The sequence below is a fragment of the Mauremys mutica genome, chromosome 6 (genome assembly GCF_020497125.1).
Source record: "Mauremys mutica isolate MM-2020 ecotype Southern chromosome 6, ASM2049712v1, whole genome shotgun sequence".
NCBI lineage: Eukaryota > Metazoa > Chordata > Testudines > Geoemydidae > Mauremys > Mauremys mutica.
The window spans coordinates 97,351,512-97,375,821 of NC_059077.1; positions in this window are offsets into that span (position 1 = coordinate 97,351,512).

The following is a 24,310-nucleotide window of genomic DNA, read 5'->3' on the forward strand; positions in this document are numbered from 1 at the left end:
GCGCAGAGACATCTTCGTGAATTTGCAAAATCTGAAATAGTAGCTTTCAAATGTGAGCTGCCATGTTGGTTTCAACGGGTTCTAACTCGTGCCACTAACTGATGTTTTAAATATCTGCCATGTTAACTGTTTCAGCACTTATCAAAGAACGCAAGAAAGGAGAGAAAATATATTATGAAGAGCTACATCAAAATTTCCCAGATGTGTGGATAGGGGGAGAGGAATGAGAAAAACCCGGCCCAGAGCATCATAAGATCTATAAATTAAGATGGCTAGACCGTTAACATGAGTTTTGGGGAGGAGTGCAATTAGTTTAGTTTTCCTGGAGGGAGGGTCAATTTACTACACTTCCTTTACATTTTTGAAAGTGATCTAGAAAGTTGAAGTGTAGAGGTTAGATTTCAGGGTAAGGATGACCTGTTCCAAATACCCAACTTTTTTGTTTTGTTTACAGCCTCTTCTGAGCTATCCCCATATGACCTTATGTCAATTTTTTCCTGTCAAATGAACCTTTGCAACTGGCTCTATGGCACCTTACTGTGTCTCAAATTAAGGTCTCCTTAACCACGTGTTATACTCCCCAAATCAGGGACACCTTAAAGAAGCAGAAGAAAAGACATACGTGCATATGCATCCCCCACCATACTCTGATTTGCCAGAAGTAGCAGATGGGCCCAAGTTCAAGAGCTGTTCTTGAAGCAGAACCTCTTTTTAATCACATTTCATACTGCTGAACAGCCAATCCATGCATGTAAGTGAATGTTACCAGAGGTTTTTAATCCAGATAAAAACCCCTTCAGTAAGAGAACCAAAAACCTACAGAAATACAAAGCAAGTAAGATGTACACCAAACTGCTCTTACTTCCACTCATAATTATTTACTTTCATCAGACCCATTTTTACTGCTAAAAGTGATCCCGTGCTTCCTCTGAAAGTTTCAAAAAAGCTTTCAAAGTTAAGAACCACTGCAGGCTAGTGATTGCAGTCATCTGACCTGGTGAAAGATCTTGGATTGCTTTACCACATGTCTAGAGACTGAGAGGATTGAAGTAGGAACCAGTCACATGAGATGTACATTGTAAAACACAGATTCCCAAATTTGTAGGGGTATTTTAATCAGAATACAAATAGAGATGGTTAATTATATTTTATATTGCATCATGTGTGATATATTATGCCTCCTTATTAGTAGCTAACATAGCATAACAGATTAGATTCACAACTCCCATAAACCTAAACAAAACAAAACCATTTCTAATGGAAGTTATGACAAAGAGAAGCTCTACTCCCACTCCCACTCCTGCTAGCTTTACCACTACCTTGTATAGTGTTTAGCACTTCTCCAATGTTATTTGGGGCCAAATTCTGGTGTCCTTACTGAATAGTAGCTTCGTTCACACCATGTAAAAACTAAGTCCTTGCTGGAATAAGCATTTAGCTGATCACATCCTGCATGAAAGTTTCATGTAAGCAAGTTATAGTGATTAAAACCAGCAAAGAAACTTAAGAGGAAGTGACAAAGATCAGAAGGTTTGAAAAGATTGTTTTAGAAGCACGTGCCTCACCCTTTTAAGGGGCAGTAATAGTTGCCACTCCTAAGTATGTTTCCTTGGTTACCACTGGGCCTTTCTGCCTTAGCACTCTATAGGCAAAATACCCCAGGGAACTGCCATTGGGTGTTGCACCATATATATTCCCTACCACAGTTCTGGCTGTGAACACCACAGTCTTCCCCTTAGGCTGTAAATCTTGTAAGAATAGGTTCTTTTCTCACGGTATATCAGCATGTTATCTTCTGGTTCCAACAGCAACCAGAACATGAACAGGAGTTCTGCAAAGAGGAGAGGACGGAGGAATTAATTCATCTGTCCTGAACTGGTAAAAAAGATCCATTTGGGTTTATTTAACTGCAAAAAAAGGTCTCAATTGAGGATTATTTATACAGAATCTAAAGCATAGGAGGCACTTTGTGCACAAATTGAAAAACAAGTCTCCTTCCTTGAAGGGTTTACAATCTAAATAGCAAGCACAGAGGCTTGGTCAACACTTAAAAATTAAATCTACCTAACTATGCTGCTCAGAGCTGGGGAAAATTTCATATCCTGAGTGCCATGGTTAGGTCAGTTTAACTCCCAGTGTAGATGAATCTATGTCATCAGATTTCTTCCGTCAACCTGGCTACAATCTCTCAGAGAGGTGAATTAATGACGTTGACTGAAAAAATCAAATAAATCTTATGTTGATGTAGGGTATGTCTACATTATGGCGCTGTGCTGTAGCTGTGCTGTTGTAGCAGCTGCAGTGTAGACATACCGATAGAGAGAGAATGGGAGGTGAGATGCAAAGAGAAAGGAATGACGTTAAAAACTTATCTTATTGGTGCAAAATGGGGACATATTTGTGATGTGTTGGGATTTTGTGGTTCCCAATGAGTCAGATGCTGGGCAGAATCAAGGGTCTTCAATTCAATTAGATTTAATTCAATTCGATTCAACAAGGCTTTATTCAATGTGCACAAAGGGAGAGCCCCTGGTACAAAAATCAGGCAAAGTCCCTCCAGCAAGGAGCCCCTCCCATTGCTATTTTATAGCACATGGCAGTTACATAACACAAACCTCTAACCAATCATATTTACCCTTTCCATATATGGATTTGTTCATCACATGCTTATACTTCTCCACTCCACATGTTGAGCTCATCCCCCTCCCCTTGGCCTTTTCTAGAATGTTCCTAGGGAGGTGAGCCACAGCATGCTTCCCTATGCATAACCACCCTGCAAACCACATTTTATCCAAAATGAACACAAGCATACCCTTCAGATGATATTTTAGGAAACAGGATTTAGGAATTATAGGTGTCTTGACAGAAGGCATTTGAAGGGAGAGATGAAAGAGACATGGTAGACTGGGTCAAGAAAAGGAGCTCCAGGTGTAGAAGGTCTCATGGAAAGCAGAGGCAAGAGTGGGTGATGGCCACAGAGGGAGTAGTAAGACAGGCTGTTTGGGTGAAGTAGAGGTAAGGGAGAGCAAAAGGAAGTAAAGAGAGAGAGATAGACAGGAGCTAATCTGTGCAGAGCCTAGAATCCAAGGATGAGGTGCAGATTCATCCCTGTGCTGACACAGTTATGACTACAAGAGTGGAGGAGAGGCAGTTTATCTTATTCAGGGGCTTCCAAGAGCCAGAACCCTAAGTTACAGCCCTACTTCAATGGTCCCTCTAGCCACTGCACCAAATCACCAACCCAGCTACGCCACTTCCTGCTCCCTCCCTGCTTTAGCCCACCCGCAAAATGTACCAACTCTGCCTTCACTCTGCACCCAGTCTGCAGGTCCTCTGTATCAGTACGAAGAGGCCATAGGGCAACAACGAATCAGGCACTAGGAGTTTAAATTAGATGCAGAAGGCAAAAGGGAGCCAATAAAGAGATTTGAAGAGGAGCCATCTTTTAAATGTGCAGCCACACTTGTCTGTTTAAAAAGTCAACCTCCTGCTGTTCACATTTGTATTTAATTTGAGAACAGTCAGTGGAAATTTGGAGCTCACAGACATTCGGTTCCTCCCAACCCACCACACATTTTAGCTGGGAAAATTATTATCCAAAGTGACAGGGCCTTCTGCAGCTGAAGGTCTAAAAAAAAAAAAAAAAAAAAAGATGCTGAGGAAGATACCTGTGGGAAACATGCAGACCTTTACAACATAGTCATACCTGCTGCTATAGAATGCTGATCCTGATGGGATACCATTTAAGAGCTGTTTCAAGCATTATTTTAATATGATCTTCCACATAACATGGTGAACTTCAGTGCTTAGAAAACCGACAGCAAAGGGATTAGTATGGCCAAGTCATTTTGTACAAGATTCTCTGTCTCCCCCACCCCACCCCCAGCCACACACACCCAACAGCTTGCAGCTTCTCAGGTATTTTACTTCCACAAGCCTTCAGTGGAAGGGCCACCAGACTTTATGTCCCTTCAGTCCTTGAATTCTTGATGGGATTGCCAACAAGTGGGCCAAGCCTAATGGGAGTTATAAAACCATGAGCAAATGTTCACCAAGTACAACATGAAGTACCCTTTTACCTAGGTTTTTGTGTGCATATATTTACATTTATACTTCACTCCTAATACTTAATCAACAGGTTTGCCTGCCTGAACAGTTACATCATCAGTTACTACCTCACTTTTGTTCTTAAAGATGTTCTGAAAAGGACTTTTTTTTAAAAAAGGGGATCATGCACTTTTATGCTTTTTTATTATTTTTACAGGAGACCTCAGGGTGTGGTTGTGGGAGGAGAGGGGGTTAATTTAGTTCCACCTTAGAACTAACAGGAACATCAGCTTTAGTCCTCACTTTTTCAGGAGGATCTCTGGGAAGTCTCGGGAATGTTTTTGTGAACACTGACACCTTAACTGTCCATTGCTGCCTTTTTAAGAAAGCTATCCACCATGTACATTAGTCATTAAAGTCAAATACAGTAGATGTTAATATAAAACAAAAGTAGATGCACACAATCCAACTAAAAATTGTTTTGGCTCTTTCTTTATTGCTGAGGGCTCAATCGTGACTTTACCCCAAGCATGGGGCAGTGCATTACTTGCGCAAACTGGAAAAGAGTCATGTTCTGCCAACTTGTCTCAAGGTCTATAGCTAGCATAGTGTACTACCTCTGGCAAAGCTATGCTAGCTGGTGCTTTGGGGACTCCAGAGCCAAGGCTCTACCCACTTCCTTCCCCACCAACTCCTGTATACTTGCACTGTCTGGGGGTGGGGGCTGCTCTCCTCCCTGCACTGCTACCCACAACTCTTGTAGTTGCTCTGAAGGGAGTGACCACACTGTGCTGTTACACCAGCCAAGCCAAAACCTGGCCCTGAATTTTCACTCTTTTGGTTCTTGTGGTGTCACCATTCGGCTAGTTCTCTAGTGGTCAGTCTCCCCCAGCCTGGACAGGAGCTGTAGTTCTAATTTTTAAAATAAATGAATAAGAGAAATGGGGAGGGAATCACTTAAACACCCCACAACCTTCTAGATCTTTGTATGGTGTAAAGAAGCAAAAATGGGCACAAGCTTAATTCCCCCCTCCTATCATAGGTCACCTGTGAGAAATTAGCAATAAGCACATATTTGGACAAGTAAAGGGACTTCTAATTGGAGAAAGAATTCTAGCACTAGTAACTTTGAGCATTTGACTCACAGCTCTACCAGAAACATAAAACAATGGATTTTTGGGACTAATTTACTAACTTCCCCCCAAAAAGTCATTTCTGGACTAAGATTAAGGGTGACAAAGTTAACCCTCAACTAATTTCTTTACATGGTCATAAAGGGGCATGAGGAGGCAGATAGAATGGAATACCTCTGAAAACCTGTTTGTGGAGTTGTAGTAACTTTGTTACCTGGCCTTGCTGTTCTCCCATGTAAATACAGTTGAGAAAGTTTTAATATATAGTTAAATGAAATCACTTTTTAACAACTCATTTAAATGGTTCAGTTTTCAATCTCTGTAGTCAAAATGTATCTGTAGTAATGTAATATTCCATTCAAAAGTTATGTTAATAGAAAGTTAAAGAGATATTGCCAATTTTGTCACTTAACTCCTTTTTGTTGTTGACAGTGGCACAGCAATTTTGGTTTGGTTTTTAAACTAAGTATAGTTTTTTTTTCCCATTCCTTTGAGTCAATGTGTCAGGAGATCAGACTGTAAACAGTCTGGTCCAGTGGTCAATGCAGGAGTAGGGTGACCAGATGTCTCAATTTTATAGGAACAATCCCGATATTTCGGGCTTTTTCCTATATAGGCTCCCATTACTCCCCACCCCCAGCCCAATTTTTCACACTTCCTATCTGGTCACCCTATGCAGGAGTCAGGCCCAGAGCCCAGAGTTGGACTCCAAATGCAGGAGCCAAGAGTAGAGACAGAGTGAAAGCCAGGAATCGGAGCCAAGGGTCAGAACCAGACTACCTGGAGTCAAGGAAAGCAGGAGCAAAGCTGTTTTCAGGGCAGTACTGAAACAATGCTAGATGTAGGCTGGAGCAGGGCTGGGTACAGGGCAGTAAGTGAGCTTGGAATGAGGCAACTGCAAGACAGACAATCCACAAGCATAGACACTGAACTGCTGGGCTTAAGAACAAGCCACTTGACTGTCTTAGCTAATCAGGTAGTTCTGCTGTGGCCCAGCTGCACTTATTGGCGGTCTGGCAACTGGACAGGCCCAGCTGCAGGCCATGGATCCTGACACAATGAGATAATAAGCCTGATTCAAATCTCACACTGGTTTTCTCTCCACATAACTCCATTTACTGGCAAGGACTGACTCTGGGCCTCACAAAGTGGTGTTCTGGGAATAAAGAAAGAATGCTTTTGAAACAAAGGTAATCTTTATTCCTTAACTCATTCTGATTGTATACCTTGACAAAGAAAGAACAGGATGGCCCTCTGTTAAATGGGAACTTGTGTTCAAGGTACAAAGTAAACAGCACTGACTTTGAACTAGTAATTAACTAATTGTATCGCTCCATGTATTTGGTGATGGTTTTCATTTAATATCTTCTTTAATCAGCTAATGATACAGGTTGCTAAATTCGCTTTCCAGATAGACAACTTCCATAAGGCAACCTAATTTTGCTAATGAAGATATCAGTTTCCCATAGCAAATCCACTAGATAGAAGACATTTTAGCTGTAAGATTAGTTTCAGAGTTTTGGTGTAGAAAATCATTTTTTAAATTTATGTTTGGGTGACAAGCCTTCAGGCGAACAGAAATAATGGTTTGAGCCAGAAAGACTAATTTCCAAAACAAAAGGTAAGCACTAAGTGCTTACAATATTATCATCTGCTCCCCAGCCCATTGTAAAATAATATCTCTGCTGACACATGCAACATTCATTCTGAAATGGCTTTATAATACTGATAGAAAGTTGCTTCTATGTGGAGCATTTAAACCATAAATCACAAAGCACTGTACAAAGAAAGGTAAATATCATTCCCATTTTACAGATGGGAAATTGGAGCACTGAGAGGAGAAATGCCTTGCCCTAGGTCATGCGGCAGGTCAGTAGCAAGCCAGGAATAAAACCCAGCTTTCCTAGTACTGATTCAGTGCCCTATTTGCTGGATCCCACTGCTTCTTCCAGAGCTTTCAACAAAGGGGGTTCTTTAAATGTCTGTAAATTATTATGATTGCATATATAGTTAAGGTGCCTTTCACCATAGCCTCTAGCCACACTTTACATAATTGGAAATATAACAATTCACCACAAAATAGGGTTGAGATGATATTTTCCTCCCTATTATATGGCAGAGGCTGCTTACTTAACATACCCAGGTGATGCCAGGAGCACCGTTCACTTAGGGGAAGGCTAGACCAAGGAGGGGAGACTTGAATTGTACCCTAAAATGAGAAGATTCAGGAGTAGGTGGAGTTTCACAGCTGAACGTCTTCCATTTCTTCTTGTGTCTGTCACAGACTAGATGCTTTTCCAAGGAGTCAGCAAATGAGGAGGTGCTCCGTGGTCTGCACTTCATCACACTCGCATGTATTCGTGACATTAGAGTAGTCCTATTTGATCTACCAGTTTGCGTATTCAGGTGGTTCAGGCATCACCACATTGACCAGTCTGTATTGGCCCATCAGGGAAGGTCCTCCTGGGGTTCCATATTTCAGTGTGTCTGACCACACGTAGTCTTTCATTCCATAACCTCAGTCATGCCTTGCCAGCTGTTGTATCCAAAGGCACAACACTGGTTATAAAACTCTTTCACAATTCAAGGCATTTGGTTACTGTTATGTGACTATATAATGGATGCCTTATGTCTTCCATTGAGAAAGCCTTGCCCTCTATCGCCACACAGTCCACTCTGCTGACAGACAGCTTAAGCATCCTCATTTATCACAAGTGATGATTTGGGATGCTGTGAAAGAGGGTCATGAAGAAAGAAGATGCACATCATGGACATAACCAGGCTCTAGTCTATACAGGTCTTCATTCACAAGGAGCAAGACCTAGAAGTGGACATGGAAGTGAATGGAAACAGATCCTTGTTTCCCCAGATATTAAGGAAGACTGGATATAACAAAAATTATACAGGACTTCCTCTGGAATCCAGGATCCACCTGCTGCTGTGACCAAAGTTCAGCTTTAGCAATAATATACCCCCTGCAGTACATTTCAAGGTGATTATTGCACTTCTTGGGTAGTTAGAATTTCTTGGTCTTAGGCTTAGTCTTTTATAACCGTCAAAAATGTAGTCTGTCACGTCAAATTGTTTAAGTATTCCAATAACACAAACAATCTAATTATCAAATCAAATTTCTTTTTAGTTTTCATTTATTGTCTTAAATATTGCATTTGAGACATTTCAGAATGTGTGATGGACATGGATCATTGTCAACAAATATATAAAATTGTCCAGAGAAGGAAAAGAATAAAAACCATAACTGGGCCAGATCCCCAGTAAATTGGCATGTCTCCATTAACATCAATGGTGTTAAGCTGTTTTACACCAGCTGGGGATCTGGCCCATTTTGCAAAGATTCCTATCAAGGCATCCATTAGTGCAAACTACTAACTAAATTATGGCTGCTCCTTGAGGGTTCACTGGGCAGGAATGGGAAGGAGCACAAGGAACCTCTCTCTTGCTCCTTCCCCCACATCAGTTCAGAAACACACACAAACACTGGATTGGCTAGTACACCCGCTTGAGCATTACTGCATAGACAGAGGGTGACCAGTCTCCCAGCCGTGACCCTCCACCTTCTCTCTACACACAAACTAGAGTCTGGTAGAACATATTGGGGATAGAGTACAGGGGAAGCATGCAGCAAGTCTAAGGAGTTCTACAGTGCAGAATCCTTCCTCTTCGCCCCTCCCATCCCAGAGACCACCCTGAAGCAATCTGTCCGTGTCTGCCCTGCATAGGCAGAATGAGCTGTTATGGAGCTACGTCTTTTCCTTTTACCCAGCACTGCACTGAGGACCCAAGGGGAAAAATTGGCCTTAAACCTCAGAATTAAAGACATTAGGGTTAATATTTAAGACTAGGTTACTATAACTAGCCACCAAGGCATAGCCAAAGCCATTCAACAGCCTCGATATTTAACTGGTGGACAAAGGCTCCAAACAGAGAAAAAAGAGAACAATTATCAGGCCAATGTAAAGAGAAATTATGGGCTTATTTTGTTTATACCAGCATGACTCCATTGATTTCAGTGAAATTACTTTAGGTTTACATTAATTGGAGTGGAGAATCAGGTCCAGTAGGTAGGATCATCACACCTGTGTCTGAAATATACATCTGAAGCTGGCTGCTAGATCAACCTCTGAAATGTTCATTTATAAGTTATCCAATTGGGATGGGTCTCATCAGAAGATCAGTTTCTTTTAGTCTCATTTTGGTAAGAAGGGAGGTTTATAAATAAATGCTGTAAAAAGCAGACATGGAACAGATATTACACTATTTGCTTAACCGTCCTATTACACTAGTATTACATTGGTACAACTCCACAGAGTTCAAAGGAGTTACATCAATTTTCTGCTAGCTTAAGAGAGGGTAGAATTAGGCTCTCTCTGTGGACAGAGAATGATCCTTATAAGCTAATCATGGCACTGCCCCAGGACTCTCTTCTCTTTCAACATTTCAGCCTTAGAATCTCAAAGACAGGTTCCAAACTACTACCTGAAAGATCTTGAGCCAAATCCACTAGTGTATTACTCCAATTCTATGCTGGTTTAACTCCACTGCAACCAATAGTTACATTAGTATAAAACTGGAATAATGCAGTGGTGAATCAGGCCACTCTGAAAGTGAGACCTGGACAGTTTGTTTGGTCAGGAGATTCCTGGAAACTGCACACTAAGAAAAGGATGGTCTAAAGCACCACAACTCAAATGATTACTCTCTGCAAGTGGTTTAAACCTTTGCTTGGCTAGCTCTAAACCGCTCCCGTCTTTCAAAATGAGTAAAGGGTGGGGGACAGTTAATAACAGAAGCAGGGGAGAAAAAGACTAAACATGAATGGTGTCTTATCATGCTGGTAGCTCACATATCAAGCCTTCTCCCTCACTTTTTTTTTTAAATCTAATCAATCCCAACATGACTTTTCACTTAAAAACTGCAAGGTAATAAGCAAATCAGCTAATCAGGATCTGCATCTCCACCCACGTCCCCCTCAAAACAATCTTAAAAGCTAGAAAGTTCACATCAGAAAACTAGTGTCTCCTTCTGTGTTGACAATACCATTTAGAAGAAACCTCTTTCAGATTCCTTCATCTTCTTCCCGTGTGTAATATAATGCCTAACATCAACCCTGCTTCTAAATAAACATAGCAATGTGTGGCCTCAACATGGGAGCCATTCATTGCTTTGAATTCAGCATCAATTATTGCTTAAATATTCAAGACCAGATCTGCATCCTAACAGTTAGCAGCAGTACTTTTACTCTGCTGTTTCCTTTTGTGTAATCTGGAGGTTTTAAAAACCTCCTGCTCACAACTATTAGAATATGTTGAGACCACCTTCCACTTTATTCAGATGTGTTGGAATATGCATGTTATTTCATTTTAGCTCAGAATACAAAAATATTTATTTCTATTATTTTAAATGTGCCCATGTTACACTTTAGGCACAGGTAGAAATACAAAACTAGAAGAACAATGTCTAGCATACTCCAAAAAGACATACAGAGTCTCCCAAATCCCACTGGATCTTTCACAAAACTCTCTCACCGTCCCATTCTGCTCTACAGAAAGTGTCTAAGAGAACATGTAGGCCTTGCAACATGAAGGTCAACAGATTCAGGCCTTATTGAACAGAAGTTTGCAGCAAATTCCACAGTCGGGTGTTCCTTGCCAAGAACTCTGCCTCCAGCCCCTTGGAATTAAACCAGACCCATATTAGTTTATGTGCTTTAGTTGAGTTCAGTTGCTGTGGTCAACTCTCTCCATATGTGATATCTCTCAGGCAACCAGAGTCCCAAACAATTTAACACTTTATAGGCTGAAACCAACAGTCAGAAACAAACTGGAAGCCAGTGCACTAGTTCGCTAAGCACTAGTGTAATAGGATATTTTCCCTGTAAGAAATACTCCTTAGAAACAGATTACAGTCTTCTGCACCAGCTGCAGATTCCAAGTGGTTCTGGGATGTAGCCCTAAGTAGGGCATGTTACCACAGTCCTACCCTGAATCCACAAAGGCACCTGCATCACTGTGGCAAGGACCACATCTGACAGAAGCCGACATCTTCTGGCAGAGTGTTAATAATAACCAGCATTCTTGGCCACCGTAATTTCGTGAGCTTCCAGAAGAGATGGCAGATCCAAGAGGATCACCAAATGAGCCTAAATCAAAGTGGGTAGACTCCTTCAAGTGAGCTGATATCACCACCAGTAACCCCTCTGCCCCCGTTGGTTATTTACCCCAACCAGCTATATTGACTGTTGTTTTATATAAGCTGAAGCTCAGCCAATTCTCTCTTATCCAAGCTCCTATCTCAGCAGACATTACGCAAGCTGGGTCATCCATACTGACCGAGTTCAAGGAAGTGGACATATATTGCTGGGAGTCACACACATATTGGAGAAACTGCAGCACTTACAGCCTCACTATCTTCCCCTCTGGGTTCATATACTTGTTGAACAAGGATGGTAGAGTAAAGCCTCCATGACACCCCACATAAATTTGTTCTTGGGACAGATGAGCAATCACTAAATATATACTCTTTAAGTACTCTGAGCAACTAATTAATTGAATCAGTCATGAATGATTCTGTCCATCTCTTCTAGAGATCACAGTCAAGTCAGCAATATCTCATGGTCATTGATATCATAGGCAGCTGAAAGAGTTGTTAAAATTTGCTTGGATAATTGATTCACCATCAACAGGAGATTATAAACCAATGAAAAATGCTCTCTACATATCTTGTCTGTTGTGGAGCAGGCAGAAGTAGGGAGCACACAGAAGCATATATGGTTCCACCAATGTTGTAAGCCCTTTGTTGAATATATCCTGGAATGGACAGAGAGTCAGCACCACTTCCAGATACTGTGTACCTCACAATGTTAAGTCTTATATTGCCTACTGGCATAACACTACCCAAGTCTAAAACCAGACTGACCAGGGTCAGAGAAGTGTGAGGATTACAGGGTACTGTCAGAGTTGCATATCTGGGGGTCCTAATTAGAGCTGATCTGGAATTTTTGGTGAAATGTTTTTTTCACCAGAAAACACCAGTTTTTTTAAAACTGAAAATTTTCATGGAAACATAACAGTTTTGACAAAAATAATTTTGGGATGATTTCTCAGGTCTAGTAAACAGATCTGTCCCAGAGTACCCAACAGGGCACTCATCTGGGGTGTGAAAGACCCAGTTTCATATCCCAGCTCCAATCAGGCAGAACAGGGACCTGAACCTCCCATATCCTATGTGGCTGCACTAATCACTGGGCTAGCAGCCTTCCTGCAGGCTTGCTCTCATTTTTTTCATAACATTTTTGAAAGATGCCAGTTTTATTCTGATGGGGAATTAATACAAATTCCAAAACCTCAAAAATTTTCATGAAATGGAATTCTTGTTTTCTGGCCAGCCCTAGTCATGATCTGGACCTTGAATGTGCACTAAGAGTCAAGTGATTAAAGTTTTTCATGACTCAACTCATGTTTACTTGCAGACTTTGGAAAGTGCGTATGTCCTAATCCTCAGCTTGTGCTCAAATTTCTGATTTATATCTTAGCCGATCATTGCCATTTGCTGTTTAACGCACCAGGCTTTTCTCATCTGGTTCTGATTTTATTGTTCTCTCTCATATGAGAGCTGAACAGCTAATTCCCTGGGTTCCTCTGAATCCTGACTTGAAAGTTTCTTTCATTCTAGTTATTGTTTTAATTTAACCATATCTTCCACCTTTTAATAAGAAATAGTATGTGCTGTTTATTAATTTGTTTTAGTGTTATGCTGCAAAGCACTGATGTTTACAAAAGGTGCTCTGTAAATCAATTACAGTAATACTTAGCACTTAAATAGTGTTTTCAATCTTCAATACACTTTGCAAACATTAATCCTAATTAATTAATGATAATTAGGAGGCCATAAGAAAATGTCAATATTCTCTATGCAAGGCAGGAGGAACTGAAATTCTGTCAGGTTAGCAGGAAAAACATTTCCAATAGCAATACCTGTTGAGCGTAGCTTGTGCAGGAATAAACAATAGCTATTCCTTCCGAGTCATCCGTGTACAGTGTATATTGAAATACTTACAGTGTAAGAGTTTGTCTACACTTGAAACGCTACAGTAGCACAGCTATAGTGCTGCAGCTGTACCACTGTAGCACTTGAGTGTAGACAGTACCTATGTCAAGGGGAGGGATTCTCCTGTTGGCATGGGTAATCCACCTCCCCAAAAATGCGGGAAGTAGATTAATGAAAGAATTGTTCCATCATCCTAGCGTTGTCTGCACCAAGGGTTAGGTTGATTTAACTACATCCCTCAAGGGTATGCTTGACCTAGCTGAGTAAATTTAACGTTTTAGTTCAGATGCTTAGTTGAACGCTGGTGTGGATGGTGCAACATTAATGGATTCCTCTTCATTATGGAGAACAACTTTATACTGGTACTAACTATCATATATGCTTAGTCTTCAAGTGGATTGGACTCCTCTGCATCAACTAAAATTTACAATACCAGAAAACTCAAAAGTCAATACATTACAATTACTGTGCACTTGGCATAGCTCTTTGCATGTTTTATTCAACATTACCAATTTTCACAGGTGATTTCTGGTCTTCTGCTATTGCAGAAAGTTTCTTTCTAATCTCTGTTCATATCCTTTCATGCTCAGCCCCAGGGAAACATTCCATTGCCAGCTGAAATGAAAGAATAGACTGTAAATATAGCTGTTTGGGAATTTTTCTACAAAGCATTGAAAAATTCTGATTTGTTGAAACTGTTAGTGAAATAGGGTCAGTTTCAATCAATCTCCCAACTTGATTTTTTTTTTTTTGAAAAAATGAAATTGTTGAAATGTTTTGATTTTTTTAAATTAAAAATTCTAGGGTTTTTTATGCAAAACAACTTTTTGTTTAGAAATTCAAGCTAATTAGATTGGCAGGGAAAGGTAAAAAAATAAAACATCAAAATAAAATTGAAACATTTTAAATGATCAAAATGAGACATTTTCATTGGCCCAAACTGTTTGTGAAAATGCTCAACATTGACCTTTTGTCCCAAATCAGGAGGGGAAAAATATCCAGACTTTCAAAAATGTTCTTACGAGGAAAGCCCTTTTCCTACCCAGCTCTAACTGTAAATATTGCTTGGGAAGAAGGCTGATACTGTAGTTAATACAGGAGCATCAGTGGCAGGAAATCTGGGTTTTGTTCCCAGCTGTGACATGAATCTCATTTTAACAAATCACTTAAATCTGTGTCTCAGTTTCCTCATCTGTGAAAAAGGGACATAATATTTCTGTGCCTCAGTGGGGAGTTGTGAAGGTCAATTCATTAAGGTTTGTATGGCCAGGCTTACACTAGAAAAGGTTTGCCACTACAGTTGTACCAGTATAACTGTATGGCAAACCAAGTGTAGATCCAGCTTAGACAAAAAAGTGGGTTTGCCAGTATAATTTATATAGGTTCCCTGAGCGAAATAAGTTATACTGGCAAAAGGACTTTTATGCCAGTATAACTGTATCTACACTACAAGGGTTTGCCAGTAAAGCAATGTAGAAAAATAATCACTAACCTTTAATCAACATACTGTACCCAGAAAAAGTATCTAATGTAGACCTGGCCACAGATCCTTGGGTAAAAAATGCTTATAACTGAAAAGTATCATATGCCCATCTTCCTTACTTCCCCATTACTACCTTAAAATGGGCTCACTTTTCCTTTTTTTTAAAACCAGTCAACAAATATTTCCACACAGCTCTACTTACAGTTTAACATTAAAGTTCTGTGTGTGACAATTCAGCCAGCTACATTTCAGAAGGCTTCTGCATTAATCCAGTCTGACCACCCCTGCCTCTTACAAAACAAGAACCAGACACACTCTGAGCACAAAAGAACTGGTCTTTATTGCAGACGAACTCTCTTTTGTAAAGTTTCTTTCCATGGCCTAAGGAATAGGCCATACTGAAAATAAATCTTAAGAGAGCAGCTGGATCTAGGTTTAACACTGCATTACCTCAATGCAGTGCATGCCTGTTTTGAATGCACATTTACAGCACATTCCAATCCACATCCATTATGGTCCTGTATTATGTGCCCACTTTAAGCACAGCTAGAGAGTCAATTCGCTAGCTCGCAGGCTCACTGTGAGTAGTGATAGCGATTGAGGCTGTCAAAAGAGCCCTGATCGCATCAAGTCTAGCCAAACATAGGCCAGATCTACAACTAGACCTAGAGGGAGGAAACATTTTGTGTGTGCATGTGTGTTTCCATGGCATCCCACCCACTGAGCCAGAGAATGAACAATTTGTACAACTCCATCTTAGCTGTGGTGGACCTTTGCCACTCCAAAGGAGGTGATGACCGCAACATGAAAGCACAGCACAGATATGAAACATTAGTGCCATAAATTCCTGAGTGAAGCATTATTAAAAATTTCCAGCCCTATAAATGCTGCTATTAATCACTCCCAAATTAACCTTATGCAAGTTAAATTATTATGAGTTCCTGTGTAAATTAAACAGTTATTAGTTCCAGGCTCTTTCTTCTTGATACAGACAGCAGCATTCAGAAAAGGGGATCTGCAGAAACCTACTGGTTTCAATTTACAGAGGAGATTTTGAACAACAAAAAAAAGTTGTGTTTTTTTTTTACTTGATTACAAGAGCAAAGCCAATTCACAGTATTATATCACAATAATGGTAGCCATATATCATAACATGTCACAACTCCAGGACAAAGCTAAAGTGCCTTTCATCTGTAAATAGCCAAAAATGCACAGGAAGGTAAGAAGTGAGGTCATGGAATTTTTTCCCATATTCCACTAGAGAGCAGTATTCTTTTGTACAAAACAGGTAGGTTATTCTCTGCAAAAGAACCTGTGAGGAAAATCTCCTGCTAAAGAAGGTTTCCGTGGCAATTTAAAAAGCTCTTGCTCATTCTTTAGAGTCTGACGCTCCAAACAAGGGGCAGAGACAATGTTTGCAGCAATGGTCTCCACTTTGGACTAGATTTTTTTTTTAAACAGTCATGCTGAAAAAACAAATACAATACAATAAGATTCACTTATTTGGAAAGAATATTGTATCTTTAAGGTGAGTATCCCCCCCCGACACAATTCCTCTGCTCCAAAGGACCCCCCATTTTATATGTAAACCATAAACAAGTTACAAAACCATCTAATTGCTAAAATAGCTGGAATACTAGTGTGATTTCAGAAGAATTTTAACTCCTTTACCTGTACCACATTTTTAAAAATTAATTTTCATGTTTGTCTGTTTATTGGGGGGGAGAGTAGCAATCTCTGGACTACAAACAAAGATCTAAGGCAGAATTCTAACTGCACTAAAAATATAGAACCACAGGCTATTTGTTAGTATCTGTTTTACAGATCACTTGGCATTACAAAAAGGAGAGAGAGAGAGAGACCTCTGCTTTGAACGTCTGAAGGTTACAAACGCTTTTGTTATATAAATGTGTTTCTAACTTTACATTGTGATGACATATAAACAGAAATGGAAAAACAAATGGTTTTGGCTGCCTTAGTGGTTTGATACGCATAAAACTCCTGGGGAATCCATTTATTTTTCCCCCAAGAAGGAAATGAATATGCCTGTCAAACAGCTGAGTTCAATAGAAATTCCTTTTCAGAATAAAGGTTTGTTTCTGGTGCCAATCAACAACAACTGAAGTGTTTTTTCTCCCCTCAAGGATCACCATATGACTTTTATCAAATTATTCTTAGGGATTTTCCCCCTCCCTCAATACATACACACACTTAATCCCACTGCTGTTTTGTCTTTCTTAAGATGTTGAACCGGAGATGCAAGCAACAAACCTCAATGGAGAGAAATAAAATAGAAAAGGTTGATGATAATGTGACACTGAAAGGAAACCTACTTCAGTGCTCAGCTGGCTCATATCTAGAAATGCACTGAAGATCAGGTGTTGTACATTTTGATGCAGACAGATGTAAATTTTTTCACTAGTTCTCTGGGATATTTGCTGGTGAGCCCTGTGACTTGGCAGCTGTTATGTAGGGTGATAAACTAGATTTTCATTCACAAACAGCCCAAGCTTCCATGGAGGAAACAAATTCAGGCATATTGAAACATAAATAAATAAATTAAATTAAAGAGTAAGATCAGTCCTAGACAAATGCAAGGATGTGATTTAGGTGCCTGCACAGAGCCACATGTTTTGGAGGCAGGAAGGGGACAGAAATCTGCCCCCAAAGCACAGTCTTGAGGCTGCTAAATCCAAATCCATCAGACCCCTACTCAGTAATGACACTCATCCTGAACCTTTTTCACAGTTGCTTAATCTCTCTCATTTCCCCTAATGTCTCACACCTCTACAAAATTCTCCCACTTCCAGATGTCCACAGCACATGGAAGTCTAAGTCTCCTCCATATCTTCTTTTCCAAAACCCAGGCTCTAACTTATACACCTATCTGGGTAAGCATGTCTGGATTCAAAGCTCATAGAAAAATGAGTACAAGATTTGTGTGTGTGGATGGTAGGAGGATAAAACTCAAACCAAAATAACAGCCCAGGCTACCTCTGCAGTGAAGACACACCCTTACTTGGGACAGCATCCCACAACCTGAGGCTGGCTCTGATGAGAACTCTTGTCATCCAGAGATGAGACAATTGGATTACAAAAGGATACAGGTTACTATTAGCAAGAGCTTTTTGTCTGAATCCCAGCCTCCACAAATCAAGCCCAGGTTTAGGAGCATTGCCTATAAATGCATGGGGCATGAGAAGGCAGCCTCTCATTTTATGACTTATGTTTATTTAACTGGGGTCCCTTACTTTGCTGTAAGGTAACATCAGGATTTATAGCTGCACCTTCCTGAACTAAAAGTTCTATAAACATTGTAAGTTATCTGTTACTTCTGGTTGGATATGTCTGAGTTTTGGTTTGGCTCTGATACATAGGGGATACTTAACTTTATTTTCTCCTTAACCTTTTGCCCACTAAACTACTTTCCCTAGCCCATGACTTGGCTCCCTGTCCAAAGGACTGGAGCATAATAAACTGAATGGAATCAATTTCTCATGTTTACTCACCAGGCCAGTTAAAAATGGGAACTGCCTGTCCAAATATACACAATAAATTTCCATTGCTGTAAGGGTGAATGAAAACATTTCCTTTTCCATTCAGATCCCAGAGCTGACCTTTTTATGGGTTTCTGACTCACAGTATCAGTTCTTCAGAAGGGAAGATGATTATAGTCTTAGAAGGACTCTTTGCATGTGTATCTGTGAGTGTATGTCTCTCTGTGTGTGCATTTTCTTTTCCCTGACTTGCTAATGGAAGTTGAATAGGGTTTTTTTTTCCTCCCCATTATAAAGTACAAGAGTTTTATATCTTTTGGAACCCATTCCTTGTGAAAAATTACACACAACTTGATAGAGCTGCTAGTAATTTTACAAAAATGCCGTGCTTCTTTAGCCAAGACTGTCTGATGTGCAGGCCTTTGCCTTGCTGATGTAGGTTTGTCGATTCTACGGCCTGCTCTGATCAGGACCAGCTGTTTATTCTCCGGTTCTGCACATCAAATTTTAAATGAAAGAGAAAGGCCAATGGTCTGCAAAGCAGGCACCCAGGTTTGTGAGACAGAGAAGAAATAAGACTGCAGCTAAAAGTGAGGCATGCCTTTCAATTCTGCTAAGCTCCTTTTTGCTCAGCAAAGCCAGTTGACTGCACCCTGATGTCAGTTTAAAATCCCACTCACTCTGATATTGCTCAGGCCAGAGGAAGAATGTCTTTAGTGCAGGATAAGCATACATCTTTAGGTAATAAGGTTTGTTTAATAGTTTTCCTTTAGGTTTCTCCCTCAGGCAATTTTTTTAAACAAGCATTGATTAGGTTTCTCTGACTTTTGGGTCCTTAACACTATCAGAAAAATATTCATCTGCCTATAGACCCCATTTCTTAAATTAACAAAAGGAAAGACAGACAGAGAGAAGGCAGCGAACCTTTTAAGGAATAACAGTAATTTTATATACAGTGCTGTACTTCTGACAGGGCCTGGGCCCTAATTCAGCAAGGTACTTAAGTACGTGCTTAATTTTAAGCATTTGAGCAGCTCCAGTGCCTTCATTGGAACATGCTTAAAGACAGGCACATGCTTAAGATTCTTGACAATTTGGTGTCTTACTACATTTACCCATTGTAAACTTCCCTTGCCACTCTGACTATCTAACTGGCAAATCATGTGCATAAATGAAAGAAACAGCAGCTATATTCAGGTCTGGACAAGTTATGGCATCAGAGTTTATATTACAAGAGATAGAAGGAAGTAACAAGGCTCTTACTAAAACTTTTCATTAAAAGAAAGAGTTGGCACTATGCTACGGCTAGGTCTACACTATGGAGACTATACTGCCATAGCCCCCTCATGCAGATGCAACCTACACCAACAGATAGATAGTTTTTCTATGAGTGTACAAACACCACTTCCCCAAACGAGGTTAGTTATGTCAACAGAAGCTCTCTTCTATTGATGCAGCTGTGACTATGGGTGGAGGGGGATTTGTTGGCATAACTATGCTTTTCAGAGGTATGTTGGTTTTTTTCAAACACCTGACTGACATAGCTATGTCAACATAACTTCTCAATGTCGATCAGGCCTAAAAGGGGCAGCTGTGTGTGAAAACAGATGTACATGGACACAAAAGTGAACATAAAGTACCCCTAGCACCAACCTCTTCCAAATGTTACCCATTTTGTCCTTAGTTAATCTTTTGGGAAGGTTTTTCAAGTTGAAATCAATAGGAGTTTTGCCATTGGCTTCACCCTGCAGGATGAAGCCTCAGACTAGTGAAATTAACAGGGCTTATATCACCAAAGAGGAGGAGAAAGAGGTGGAGAAAGAAGCAGTGATACATTGTTCTTACAACTCAAATAATATACAAGGGTGTCATGACCTGGGCCTTGATTCCGGATTGTGGTGTGTGTGACGGGTTACCCCCCTTTAAGATGCCACCTGATGTTCTGAGATAACAATGAGCCTGCCTGTTATGCCAGCTTGGGCACCCTTTTAACCTGTCTTGCTGAGCCAGGCTATTAAGCCTCCTCCAGCAAAACACACAGGCAGGGCCACACCCAACTGCAGAACGAAACAGACACAGATCAGTTCTGGGAAGGCTCATCTAAAGGGACTTGCCCCAGCACTCAGGTGTCCACCTCCTTTGGAGTGCAAACCCAAAGGCATATTATGAAATCTGCCTCCTCCCTCAATGTGGAGGAAGGCATGCACAGCCTCTTACGCCCTTCCCCATTAGGTATTGCACATTTTATATTGGGTTATATGGGCTATATTATAAACAAGAAATAAGTTTATTAACTACAAAAGACGGATTTTGAGTGGTTAAAAAGATAGCAAACAGAACAAAACAGATTACTAAGCAAATAAAACCAAACACGCAAACTAAGCTTGTTTCACTAAAGAAATTGGTTACAAATAGTAATTCCTCACCCTAGATATTGTTGCAGGCAGATTACAGAAAGTCTTGAAAGGCAGCTGCACAGGTCTCTGGCTTGAGACCTCAGGTATTGTTACTCACAAGCTATATGCCCTTCCAGCTTGGACTCAACCCTTCCCCCACCCCGGTTCAGTTCTTGCTTCCAGGTATTCTTCAGTGTCTCTTTGGGTGGGGAGGCAGAGGAGAACCACGATGATGTCACTCCCATGCCTTATATAGCTCTTGTGTATGGTGGGAACCCTTTGTCTCCCAGTGGAAGAACACTGGCATTCTGAAGTGTGGGTCCAGTAGCAGGTGACTCGGACTCATGTCTCTGCAGGGCTGTGGCAGTCATTACTTGCAGGCTGTTTGGAGCGTCCACAAGAAGACTACGCTCATTCACATTCCATTGTCTATGCTAATGGGCCATTAGCCCTGTCTGGTTTTTCCGTTGTTGTACCTGAAGGGCTAGTTGCGGCTGACACCCAAAGTAACACCTCTGAAATACAGAGACATAGTCAATATTTCTGACTTCAGATACAGGAATGATATTGGCATACAAATTGGATAATCACATTCAGTAAATCATAACCTTTCCAGTGATATTGCACATGAGCCATCTTGCATAAAGTATATCTCAGTTATGTCATATCCATATTATAAGCATATTTTCATAAACAATATAGAGCGAAACGTCACAGTGTGCACCAACCCCTGTACCTGTCTGGGGTCCCTCTGAACTCAGTGGGGCTTCATGGAGGCGAAGGGCTCTCCCATCTGATTGCCTTACAGAATCAGGGCCCAAGAGAGGGACTATATAAAGTAAGGGGAAATAATACTTTCTATATTAATTAATGGACCAAGTCACAGTTGAATATTATCTTATAAGTGATATAGGTGCCTAAACACACACATACACTGTTGGCAGGGCGGGGAGGGGAGAGTTTCATTCATTTCCAAGGCTTTATGCAACCCAAAATACCTGGGGAATTTATAAATAAATTTAAATAAATAATGCTTGTGAGAAAACAGCTTATTTAATTGAGGGGTATGTTGGATTATTAAAGAGGAGTGGATAGAGTTTGGCCTGCCCAGATGTGTCTCCCTCCCCATGGTGGTTCAGGGGAAAAGCCTAGCTTCCTTGTTTTGTGTGTCATGTAAGTTTATAGATGTCAGACACAGGGAGCCAGAAAATTAGCAAGTAGCAGTGCAACAGGGAATAGAAACCCAGTGAGCAGAAATATTGAGATCCTGTTGGAACAGCATCTTGCCTGGTTGAATCTAGCGGCACGCCACACTCAAATTTCAGGCAGGACAAGGGCGGAAGAACACCAATTTCCTTTTTTAAATATACTATTAAGTATAGATAAAAGATAGACAGGAGAGGGATTTCCTCATGTTTAGCAGAGAAACTGTCTTACCTGCAGGTTACAGAGTAAAAATGACAAAGAAATAAGTAAGGGGGTCATCCCACTATGTCATGAAAAAGTAGCCTGTCAGCTTGATGATACCCATACACTTCAAAGTTTATGAGTACAGATTGCTGGCACCGGAGTCTCCTTCATATACTATCCAGTGAGATACTACAGATCATCAAGCTATGAGAGCTGAGGTACAGCATATACAGTACATCGTAAAGATCTCTCAAAGATTACAGACCTAACAATCCAGGCCCATCAATTTGGGTCTAACTTTGTAAGATCAACTCTAGGTTCCTCTTAAAAAGAGGAACTGAGCATCTTTTCTCCCTCATTAAATAATTTCCTGAAATCTGATTGCACAAGCGACTAAAAGGAGTTTGGCAAACCCATGACGCCTGTGTAAGGAATAAACTGAAAGGGAAGTGATGGTGAAAAACAAATGATTTATGGAGAGCCTTCTCAGATTAGAGAAAAAGCTCAATTAAAACTGACTCTCTAGACCAATGATCAAAGACCCCTGGTTCTAAGCAGCATGTTAGAACTAAACTATGGATTTGTGTATAAGTTACAATGAACTGAGTAGCAGTTACCAGATTATGTCATCATCCACTGACCTACTGAAATAATTTAAAAAATGCACCACTAAGTGCAAATATGTAACTAATGCATGTTATTTGCTTTGTACCAAAAGCAACATCACTTCTGTGAGGGTTAGGAAATCCCCATGGAGGAGCCATTTTGGACTGTGTGGCTGGTTAGGTGTGCAGGGAGCAGCCTGAGAAACAAAAGATGCTGAAGCACTCTTAGGGGAAAAGGAGGAGACAGTATTCAGTCTCTTTGGCTGTGCAGTAATATGTGTCTACTTCTGCATGACAGCTCCTTCTCCTTTTGCACAGTTCCTAGGCCTAGTGGGAAAAGGGCTCCACTCCTGCTGAATTTGAGTACCACCTAACAGCACATTTGGGAACTGCAAAGAAAAAGGAGGCTGATGGCATATTTGCTGCTAAATCCTGCTGGTGGAAATCTGCTCTCAATCAGCTTAGAAGGCAGCCTCCTCTTCCTCTCGCAAGCCTCCCTTCACATCCTAAGTAATTGCTTTCATGTTTTGTACTTCCCTACATCTGAGAAGACTTAATGGGACAAGTCAAGCATCCATGCCCTACCTTGAACCACTAACATCTCTCTCTTGCTGCCTCCTGCTTGTAAGAGAAGTTGAAGAAACCCATTGAGCTGCCCCTTGTGGAGAGAACACAGAAAAACACAAAGACGGGAAGAAAGCAAAATGGAAGGCAGAGAAACCGAGGATTTGGAAGATGGCAGAAAATGGCTATTTCTGTGGAATTATAAAGTAGATTAGCTTCATTTGGGCAAGAAGTTAATTTAGGGGGGGTATTTGCATGGCCACATAATTTCATTATGCACTGAGCCCTGCCCATTTTGAATACCACTGTAAGAAGGATAAATTTGGAAAGATTAAGGAAAGGAGATACCATATCAGAGGGAATGTCAGAGGATATAGAAGAAAGGGGTTTTGCCCTCAAGAGAGGGAAAATAGATGGGAAGAGGTGGGATGGAATGGACAAGAAAGGACTATGGAGAGATGAATGGACTGAAGAGGAATCCAAGGGGACAGAGAGAACAGAAGTGGAGCAAGAGGGACAATTTAAATTGGAAGAGAACAATCAGCTGTACAGCACAAAATAAAGAATGAGCAGGAAAGAGAATGACATAAAAGGAGAAGCTGTTTTTCAAAGGAAGAATGGGGTGGAATAGAAAATAAATAGCAAAGAGAAATGGGAAAATAGAAGAATGCTGATGAACAGAATGAGTTGGAGATCGAAGGAAATTTTAAAATCAAGATTGGACGTTTTCTAAAAGACATGCTCTAGTTCAAACAGGAATTAATTCAGGGAAGATCTATGCCCTGCTTTATACAGGAGGTCAGACTAGATAATCACATTGGTCCCTTCTGGCCTTAAAATCTATGAGTGGAAAAGCAGGGGATAAAAAGTGGAAGAATGGAAAAAATAATAAAATACACAACTTGGAAAGGAGTATTTAATTTATGCATCGTCCTACATTTTATAGTCTGTCCCCAGCAAACGTCATTTATTGCTATAAGCAGGGAGAAAAGGGATGGTTTTCTGCTTTGAGCTCATGTACTGATATTTTCATGTGTTTCTGTCACTGTTACAGGATTAGCTGCACCTTTCACCTTTATTACATCTTTCCTGAGAGCACCCTTTCAAATGA